This window comes from Cupressus sempervirens, chromosome 4 (genome assembly GCF_028749045.1).
Source record: "Cupressus sempervirens isolate cs-2001-9-10 chromosome 4, ASM2874904v1, whole genome shotgun sequence".
Taxonomy (NCBI): Eukaryota; Viridiplantae; Streptophyta; class Pinopsida; order Cupressales; family Cupressaceae; genus Cupressus; species Cupressus sempervirens.
Window position 1 is genome coordinate 719,656,548 of NC_143121.1, and position 10,882 is coordinate 719,667,429.

The 10,882-nt window shown below is 36.2% G+C and overlaps 1 long non-coding RNA gene across 1 annotated transcript in view; it reads left to right on the plus strand.

Moving 5' to 3' along the window:
- The window catches only part of LOC149563296 (uncharacterized), a 33,853-nt gene extending 24,465 nt beyond the window's left edge, over positions 1 to 9,388 (plus strand). Inside the window, exon 2 of the long non-coding RNA XR_016363552.1 lies at positions 8,622 to 9,388. This is a non-coding gene — a long non-coding RNA (uncharacterized LOC149563296). The remainder of the gene's footprint in view (positions 1 to 8,621) is intronic.
- Positions 9,389 to 10,882: the final 1,494 nt, after the last annotated feature.

A 10,882-nucleotide genomic window follows, 5' to 3' on the forward strand; every position in this document is an offset into this window, starting at 1 on the left:
TCTCTTTGGCTCTCAAAGCGTTATAATTTACTTATTGGCCCACATGGTGGTGCCTTCATGTAATTGGATGAGCATTTAATGCTTGTAGTAGTTAGGTAGAGTAGGTCAGCATCGACACAATCTTGGCCCTTGATCTTGAATTGATCTTGACCCTTCATTGTAATTGAACCACTATAAAAGGAAAAGGCCTTCTCATTTGTAACTCATTAGATATTAGATTGAGGAGATGATGCGGGAGCATCTTGGGTATAAGGGCAATCTTGCATTACCCAAAAATATTTCCATTTATGTCTTTTTCAATAAGGGCTATTTTACTGCAGAGTTCAGTGCAAAGTTGCTATTTGTGGAGACTTAATATTTTTACTGAGTTGGTCTTTTGAGCTCAAAATGATCTAATTTCATAGGTGGAGGTTCATCTTAGATATAAGAGCCCGCCAAATGAGTTTCATTGCCATATCATATGTATTTGTGAAGTTATTGTAGATTTTCTGTATGGATTTTTGGTATAAAAACTTCTGGCTTAGTTTTGAAAGCCTAAATGGCTTTGAAATGAGGTCAAACCTACTACGAAAGTAATTGGAAAATATTTGCTCGTTATTAATGGAGACCAAAAGGTCAATATATACAAAAGAATAAATCGATGTTTCCTTTGGAAACGATTGTAAAGAATAGAAACATTCTATTCTAACAGAGAAACCTAAAAAAGTGAAAGCTAACTAGATATTTACAATAGATTACCATTAACTAATAATAGACGATTATCTATTATCGTAATACCCTCCCTTAATGGTTAATCTGTCTAGAACACCAAGCTATCCTCTGAATTTGACAAACTTATTAAGACCAAGAGGCTTGGTGAGAATGCCTGTAGTTTGATATGTGGTAGGAACATACTGCAAATCTATAGTTTTGTCTTCAACTAGCTATCGTATCTAATCACAGTGAACATCCACATGCTTGGTTCGTGCACGAAAGATTGGATTTTGTGCTAACTTGATAACGCTTTCATTATCAACAAACAGAGTAGTCGGTCGTGTTGGTGACATCTACATATCCCCAAACATTCGACGAAGCCAAACAACTTCACATCCTGCCTTAACAATCCCTTTGTATTCAGGCCTCTATAGAGGAGAGCGAAACTGCCTGCTGCTTCTTACTGGTCCATGTGACTGCACCGATTCTCAAACTGAACACATCCAAAAGTTGACTTTTTATCATCAACAAAGCTTGCCCAATTTGAATCTGTGAACTCACTGAGTTTAGGATTAGAATTTGAGAGTACAAAGGTCCATGATCTAAAGTGCCCTTTACATAATGAAGCACATGCTTTGTTGCCATCCAATGATCAAACTTAGGAGCTATCATAGAGCATGAGATATAGCTAACTGCGAAGTTGATATCAGGCCTAGTAGCAAAGAGGTAGACGAGGTTGCCTACTAGTTGCCTATATATAGTATCATCAATGAAAGGATAATTAGACTTTGCTGATAACTTGAGACCTTTCTCCATAGATGTAGATGTAGGCTTGCAATCCTGCATATGAAATTTGCCTAACAGGGCCTTGGCATATTTGGACTGAGAGATGAATATACCAGAAGACTGCTGCCAAACTTCAACACCTAAGCAATAATGCATGAGCCTAAGGTCAGTCATATCAAAAGACTAGCATAAATTTTGTTTGATTCCTTGAATCAAAGATGCCGAACTGCCAGTGATGATCAAATCATCCACATAAATAACCAAAAGGATGATGTCACTATCAGTAGTCTTGATGTACAGATTTGAGTTTGAAGAGCTCTTCTTGAAGCCTTGATCACAAAGGTACTTATCAATTTTGATGTACCATGCCCAAGGGGCTTGTATCAAGCCATAAAGAGCTTTTACCAATCTGAGAACTTGATGGTCTTTACTAGCAACCTTGAAACCAAGAGGCTACGTCATGTAAACCTCTTCATGAAGATCTGTAGTCAGGAAAGCACGCTTGACATCCTTTCTCCATAGATGTAGATGTAGGCTTGCAATCCTGCATATGAAATTTGTCTAACAGGGCCCTGACATATTTGGACTGAGAGATGAATATACCAGAAGACTGTTACCAAACTTCAACACCTAAGCAATAATGCATGAGCCTAAGGTCAGTCATATCAAAAGATTAGCATAAATTTTGTTTGATTCCTTGAATCAAAGATGCCAAACTGCCACTGATGATCAAATCATCCACATAAATAACCAAAAGGATGATGTCACTATCAGTAGTCTTGATGTATAGATTTGAGTTTGAAGAGCTCCTCTTGAAGCCTTGATCACTAAGGTACTTATCAATTTTGATGTACCATGCCCAAGGGGCCTGCGTCAAGCCATAAAGAGCTTTTACCAATCTAAAACCCTGATGGTCTTTACTAGCAACCTTGAAACCAAGAGGCTACGTCATGTAAACCTCTTCATGAAGATCAGTAGTCAGGAAAGCACGCTTGATGTCCATTTGATGCACCTTCCAGCCAAACTATGCTGCTATGGCTAGGACTAATCTGATGGTGCTCATGTTTGCAGTAGGAGTAAAGGTCTCATAATCAATGCCTTGACGTTGAGAAAAGCCCTTTGCCACTAAACGAGCTTTGTACTTATCCAAAGTACCATCCAATTTGTATTTGATTTTGTGGACCCATTTGCAGCCAATGGGTTTCTTCCCCAGTGAAAGATCAGAAAGGACCCAGGTGTTGTTCTTCAGCAAACACTGGGGTTTGGATGTCATGGCTTGTTCCCACTTTGAATTCCTTTAGCCTCGGAATATGTTTGAGGTTCAAACACACTGTGAATGTTGGCCATGAGAGCGAAGTTAATAAACTCTGTAGTTTTTCTCTTTTTCCAAGTAGTTCTCCCATCAATGAGCTCATCATTACGAATATCAACAAGTGTCTTAGCCCACCACTTAGGCCGGAGAGGAGAACGACTAACATGAGTATTAGGAGAGGTTTGATGATCAGGTTCCTCATCAAAAGGATCGGGATCAAACTCACGTGAAGCATCTACAATTTGAGGTGATTCTGCAAGAGAAGCTAGAGGTGTCTATATAGGGATCACTGGTATAACTAGAGCTGTAGGAGCTAGTGGAGCCCTCCCATCAGGTGGACCTAATGGAAGCCGAACTCCCAAATCATGAGCCTTCATAGGCTGGTCTATTGGATTAGGAATAGGAGAAACATGCATGAATGGTCCTCGTTGCTCATGAAAGACTACATCTCGACTGTAGATGAGACGAGATGTCTCAACATCGATCAGGTGGTATTCTTTGTGAAGACTGTTGTATCTAGCAAACACGAGTTTCTGACTCTTGGCATCCAACCTAGTTCATGATGCTTGATGGACGCTTGTGCAATAAGTAGTTGTAGGACAGGAGTTGCCATTTTCAAAAAGGGGTTATAATAGCAAATCGGGTCAACTGTTTGTAAGTTAAAGTCTTAGAAGTTGGGCCATCCAAAAATGTAATTTGTAAATTGTCTTGAGCCAATTTTATGTAGTAAAATGTAATAAAATAATATAACTTGAGGTTGGTCGGCCTCAAGAGTGAGGGCTAAATGTCTAGAACCTTCTCGAGCTGTGGAAAATGCCTATATAAGGAAGGTCCGTAGGTTGTCTAGGGCAGTTCTGGGTGGTGGTTCACAACTTTATCTTGTTGAATATTGTAAGGAAGGTGCCCATGTGGGTTTGCATGGTGTATTTTTGAATTTTGTAATCCCGCACTTGTGGAGATAATAAGAAGCCCACATTTTGTTCCCGCAGATTTTCGTTGTTTCTCTATTTTCTATTTTGTCTTTGTGTTATTAAGGGGAGCACCCTTTGTGAGGAGATTAAGATTAGAATTAGTTTTATAGTAGTGTAGGAGGCAACTTTTTAAGTTTTTTGCCATAATTCTATCAAAGTAATTGTTGATTCATTGTTGGTCTTCATGGTGGATTACTTGTGTGGCTTTGGAGTATTGCATGATTTCTATATTTCCTCACTTAGAATAGAAATTCCTTTATGTTGGTTAGAAATAGTGATAATTGAATAAAAGATATTTTGGATGCATCTTTGGTGAACTCGCTTAGAGCAAATCATTAGCTGCTTGTTGATTGTAAGTTTGTCTTGTGTGGTTGAATGGCATATTTATGAACTAACTTCAATTATTGCTTGCACTTTGATATGCAGTGATGTATGGTGTTAATGGAATGGTGGTAGTTTGAACATGTTACATTTACCTTATGAGATTACAATGGCTTGGTTGATGTTGATGGTTAAACTAAGTCTAGATCGATAGATTCTTGTATTTGAGGAATATAATAGCTTTCTAAATTCTCATCTCTTTGCAACTTTTTTTTTGGGAAGAAGTTGAAGTCAAGTTGAATGAACAATGTAAGTCCCTTTGTGATAACCAACATATTACATCATTATAATTGAGTGAAAGTCTACAATAAGAAGGAACCTTGAGGTTGTCTCATTTGATCACACAATCCATACACGTTGTCTAGCATATAAGCATTCTTTTTCAAGAGAGAGTTGTGAATTTGGTGTGGCATTTTGGAATACTAAGTATTTGATTCTGCATGTTGTAGTGGAATAAAACTCACATCAATGGGTTTCCCCGTTGCTTTAATAGAACATGCTTCACCGGCTCCATGTTCTTAAAAGTGTCTAAGGTTTCATACTGATTTCATGAATCTTATCACAATGACACCTTGTAAACATTTTTGATGTTATAAGTTGCATGATTACTGATGATGCTTCTGCATGACTCAATAAATTTCCAGATTGACGATCCCTTCGAAAGATCTTGAGCTATGGGAATCCTAGTGGGGCATGATGAGTCTAGGTAGCTTCTTTGAAGTAATCACACCCATTTTTGATGATTGTTGTAGAACATATTCCGTAAGCTTTGTCCCTAAGATAAAGTTCATGTAGGGTAGATTCCTCAATTTGACTCCCCTTGAAAGATGCTTTCCCATTTAATAAGGGGAATCCACTTCTGGTCCTCTCTTCCATTAAATAAAAGTTGCCACATGATTAGATTCAAGATGTCACCAACTTTCTTGGGCATCCTAATGCATAGAACAAGGTAATTTGGTAGAGCTGCAAATACAACTTGAAGCATGATAATTCTTCCTACCACTCTTAGCCATTTCCCTTTCCAATCACTAGCCTTGAATCCAAATTTTTTTTCTATTCATTCTTTAGAAAAAGAGGCAATCCAATAAATTTACGAGGAAATCTAGCAACTTTAAACTTTAGGATTTTGCAATCTCCCTCTAGTGTCTCGGATACGTTTTGAAGAAGATAAAATTAACTTATTCTAATTCACTCCTTGGCATGAAGCCATGCAGTTTCATTCTAAAATTGTCTTAAGCTTTACAACTTCATTCCTACTAGCAAACATCAAAAGCATGGTGTCATTTGTGAACTGTTGATAAGTGATCAGATCAATGTTGGGGGCAAACTCTGATTTTCTGCCATTTCCATATAGCAGCAACCTACTTGATTCTCCTACCCAATACTTCAAACACGATGATAAAAGTAAATGGACATAAATGATCTGATCTTGTTGCCACAGCTCATTTGTTGAATGTAAGAAATCACGAGGAATGTCTTTAATAAGAATTGAGGATCATGGGATTGAGGTGCAACTTTCTGCATCCACTTAATCCAATCCTTACTAAAGCCAAAGTTGTCCAAGACCAGAAATTTCTATCCACTTAATCATAAGCCTTTTGAATTGTGAGTTTAATAATCACGTGTTCCAGTTAGGCTTTCAACATAGTTTGAATGCCCTCATTGGGCAATGACAATACCTTTTAAAATCAATCTACTCTGGGTAAAACCACTTTGTACTTAAAAGATAATCTCGTTAGTAACATCCTTCTACTTGTTGGTAATCACTTTTGAAATCACTTTATAAGTTGTGTTGCAAAGTGATATTGGTTTATAGTTATTCATTGTCTTACGTTTTTCTAGAGCAAAAGGTAACTATATGTTGTTAAGGTCCCTAAGCATAACATTCGTCCTCTTACATTTGTCCACTTCTCCTATCAGATCTTTGTCCATTATGTCCCAGAAAAAATAAAAGAAGCTGGCAGGAAAGTACTCTGGCCCTGGGGCTTTGTCATTCACTAGCTGGAAAATGGTCTTTTAACTTCTTCCATGGTTACTAACTTATACTCCTATTATATTCTTCCGAGATCATCTTGGGGTACATTCACAATCTATTCTCTGACATTATCTTCTACATTCCCCATTTTGTTCAGTAGTTCAAAAAATCTAATTGCCTCTTCCCCATCTCTGGTTCTGTGGACAACGTATGCCCATCCCAGTGTGTTATTTCTACAATACAATTAGAACTCTTGTTTTCTTTGGTTGTATCTTGGAAGAAGTCTTAAACTTTTTTGCCTTTCTGTAGCTGCGCCTCCCTATATTTTTGCCTCTGTAAAAGCTCCTCTCTTGCTAGAATTTCAGAATATTGGTGTAGCAACCACTTTTCCTTACCAAAATCTTTTGCATTCATGATTTCATCCCAATTCTATTATCTTTCTATTAATTTCTCTCAACTTCTCTTTGCCACTTGTTCGACTCTCTGAGTTGTAATTTCACATAATTCAGTTTTGTTGTCAATGACAACAGGCAAGACCCTTTGTGATATGGCTCCTCTGGCCACCAGCTCCAGATGCTTGATTTCAGATCTCTTTCCTTTAGCCACATATTTTTGAACTTAAAGGGGCATCTAGTTTGAGTCACATCTAGTGTGAATTTTAGAGAGACCGGAGAATGATCTGAGACAGACATGCAAGATTCTTGCTTCCATCATCGCACCAACTGTATCCCACTCTCCATAGAATAGAAATTTGTCTAGCCTTTTTGCAGTACATGTGAAGCTCCTTCTGTTCCATGTGAATAAACCATTATTTGGGACCATGTTCTAAAGCGGGTTATTGTCAACAAAGTTTAGGAAGCCCATCTGCACTTGGGATGTGGTTTTTGATCCTCTTTTCTTCTTTGATCCTGTTAGAGAAGCATTAAAGTCCCTCACAAGGATTATTTTATGGCCCTAGAGAGTGTATTTTACTTTAGAAAATCTCTTCCACAAATCCATCTTCACAATAGTTTTGATTAGCCTGTATACGTTAATTGGGAACATGCCATCCTGCATGCAATGCACTTTATCTTTGATCAATTGCCAATTTTGTTCTCTAGCAATTGGCTCTATTGAGATCTGATTTGGGTTCCAAATGATGCCTATTCACCTCAATGCTCCAAAGCCTCCATAAATGCCCCTCTTCCATCGTTTGCATTCTTCATTAGCTCTATTGCTTCTTTGGACAATATTGTTGACGACATAATCACAATATCCTCTTTGGGTTGATCAATTTGGTGCTTGATCATGGACCTCTTGTTAGGGGCTGTAATGTACTTTAAATTCCATATTATGGAGCTCATTGTGAGTTGGGAAGAGACACTTCATTCCCTAATCTCAATTTCATTTGTCCCTTAATTAGATTTACTGCCCTTCTTTCTTTTTAGTAGTGTTGACTTTTACTATTTAGATTATGTTTTCTTGTCATTCCTCCTCTAAGATGCCTTCTTCATCTCCTTTAAATTCACTTCCTACTTCTGACTCTATCTCTTATTTTTCCATCTTCCTTCTCTTCCTCTCCCTTTTTTGCAAAGTCTCTCTTCTTCATTGTCCTCTCCCAGGGAAAATCCTTTCTGCCAAGTCTTTATTTATGTTCTCTTTCTCTTCTAAGCTCAGTTTCTATTTTTCTAGCTCCATGGGCATCACCCTATTCTTAGATTCAATCCATTGTTCCTTTCTAAAATGCCCTCAATGTCTGGCTCTAATTGGAGTTCCTCTTGATGTTATCCTCAGTTTGGACCCTGATCTCTTGCTGCCTAGGAACTTCGACATATCCATTACCGTACGGCTTCTCACTATTATCTTTACCTGAGCTAGTCCAGTGGTTGTTTTTATTTTCTCTTTCCCCTACTTTCTGTCAATGCTCCTCATTTCTATGTCCTTTTGATTTACATATTTGATAGATCTCAATTTGATCTTCTCTTTCCTCCCTTTTTCATCAGAACCCCCACTTCATTGTGATTTCTATTTCCTTTGGGATGTGGTGGATTGGTTTGATCTTAATACACAACCTGGCATACATCCCATATGTCCTATGCTCTTGGTTATCACCCACTTGGAATTTTTTCAACTAATTACAAATAACTTGCAGTCTCAAGATCCCAGTATTCTGAGGACAGATTGGAAAGTCTTATCCATATGGGTAGCTCATCAATCATTTGTTTGTCGGGATCAAAGTTTGGTTCACAATATTTGATGGACAGCCCAGTCCCTCTCACAAAGTTCCCTATTTTGAAAATCTTTTCTTTTATCTAACAATAGACATTCGACCAGGTAATAGCCATTTGAAAGCAATCTGAGACTTATCATGCTTCCCCAGTTCTTATCACATCACTCCCTTAATCTTATCATAGCCAGACATTAATATCAAAAAAATCATTGAATTGGTTATCAAACAACAATTAATTTTGATTGAGGAGTTTGTTAGATAGTAAGCACTTATTTCACATATATTTTGTTGTAGGACAAAAGCTTCTTGAAAAGCACGGGGCAACCCGCAATGCCAAGATGGGAAGCGAGATACTGTTAGGAAATTCTGCAACATCCAAATCAAAGTGGAAAACTGAAATAATTTCATTGATCTCAGTGTTAATTGGGGCAGCTGGTTTTGCAGCTCCCTTTCCTTTCCTTGGAAATTCAAATCCACTGAAAAATAATCATTCATGTTACGGAGTGAATACAGTTTATTCATACTTCTCTATCATGTGTTCTTCGTAGCCGATGCAGTGGCTTTGGTACTTCTATTGGAGCAACAATTCTACTCTTGTTTGCTGTGTTTGGAAACAAGGAAGACAAACCCCTGGTTGAGACTTGTTTCATGGCTGTTATGAAGGCCTTACTTGCAATACTGCTAGCATATGGTATAGCTGCATCCCTGCTTTTGGGACCAGAATATCCATGGCTCACAGTAACTATTTGGTTTATGTTGGTTGTCACACCCCTTGCAATTAGGGCTACAACTATCTGTTCCAAGCTATACATCTTCACAGTCGCTAAATATTTTATCTGGTTTGTAGTGGAGGATAATATTGGGATGATAATTACATTGATTTATCACGTTCTTGATATAGTTATCCTCGTGTTATGAAGGGTTTGAATCTTTGTGGAGATCTAAATTGTGTAGAAATCTTAAATAATGATTTATCTAACAATCTATTTTATAAACACTTTCAATAAGTGATTTTCCATGTAATTGAAATTGAATTTGGTAAGATAGATAAGATTTAAATATTATTGGAACTCTGATTTCTGATAAGAAATTGTATTTTCAAAGTTTTATTGCAATCTTTTCTATTCACATTGCTCTAGATTTGATAATAGTGAAACAAACAACTGTATGATTAAATTATGGATATGCAATGTCATTAGTAAAATTACAAATGTCAGGGTACAATATTCTTGAATTACAATTATAGATGCAAAACTTAATTTTATTTGATGATTAATATGAAAAATATGCCAAATAATAATTTCAATGTACCCAATTGATAGCACATTTACTTCAATAAGAGCAAAAAGTGTGAAAAGGGGACTACATGAATGATAATAGTGTATGATTGTAAAATGCACCTCATTTAGAAATAGTATATAAATATGTCCATGTAGATTTTGTTAGTTTATTCTCATGCACCTTTTTCCAAGATGCTTCCATATAGTTTTATTAGTTCCTGCCATGGCAGGAAACTTATGCATTCGTTAAAAGCGAATGATCTTATTTTATCCAATCAGGAGCCTTTATTTATTTTTATCCATTTTTCACTATAGACATATCTTTTTCTTGACATTTTTGCAAACTTAGTCAAGCTTATTTTCATGCAATTTGATTGGTTTATGTGTGCTACAGTCATGAGTTTGAAAGTTTTTTTTTTCATTATTGTTTTGTGCATACCAAATAATTTTTTATTTTTCCAAACTTTAGATATCAATACTAGTATTTTCAAATATTTATAGATTGTGGTTACAGTTGTATTTAATTTCTCAAAAATCAATAGAAACAAACAAAACAAGACAACATGATAAGGATTTATAGAGATGACATTTCTTGTTGTTGATTATTGTTGTGGTTATAGTTGTATTCCATTTCTAAGAAATCAACACAAACAAGCAAAACAATACGACATGATAAGCAATTAGAGAGATGACATATCTTGTCGTTTATGATTGTAGTGTTGCATAAGTTTCTTTGGAAAAAATGTTTCTTTATAGTTGTGGTTTATAAATTATTTGTAGATCAACATTTGTCCTGTGAGCATTGATTATGGATATCAGGGAATATATTTCTTTATAGTTGTGGCTTATAAATTATTTTTCGATCAAGATTTGTCCTGTGAGCATTGATTATGGATTGTGGCTTATACATAAGTTTCCTTGGAAAAGATGTTTCTTTATAGTTGTGGCTTATAAATTATTTTTCGGTCAACATTTGTTATGTGTGAGCATTGATTATGAAATCTTCTAGAATTGTTATTTGCTTATTTATAGCATTGGTTGATTACTTTTAATTCACATTTCTAAAAGCTTGACTTTCGTCTCTTTCTACTAGAGTACAAGGTATGTCAGAGATTTCTCTATTCTTTTTATTTGAGATTATATTGTGTTCTAGTTGTATTGTTTTATGTGATGATATGTTTACATGGAATCTTGTCCAAATCTATTGTTTAGAACATATTGTGTTGTAGTTGTATTGTATTTTCTGATTATCATATTTATATGAAATCTATCTAT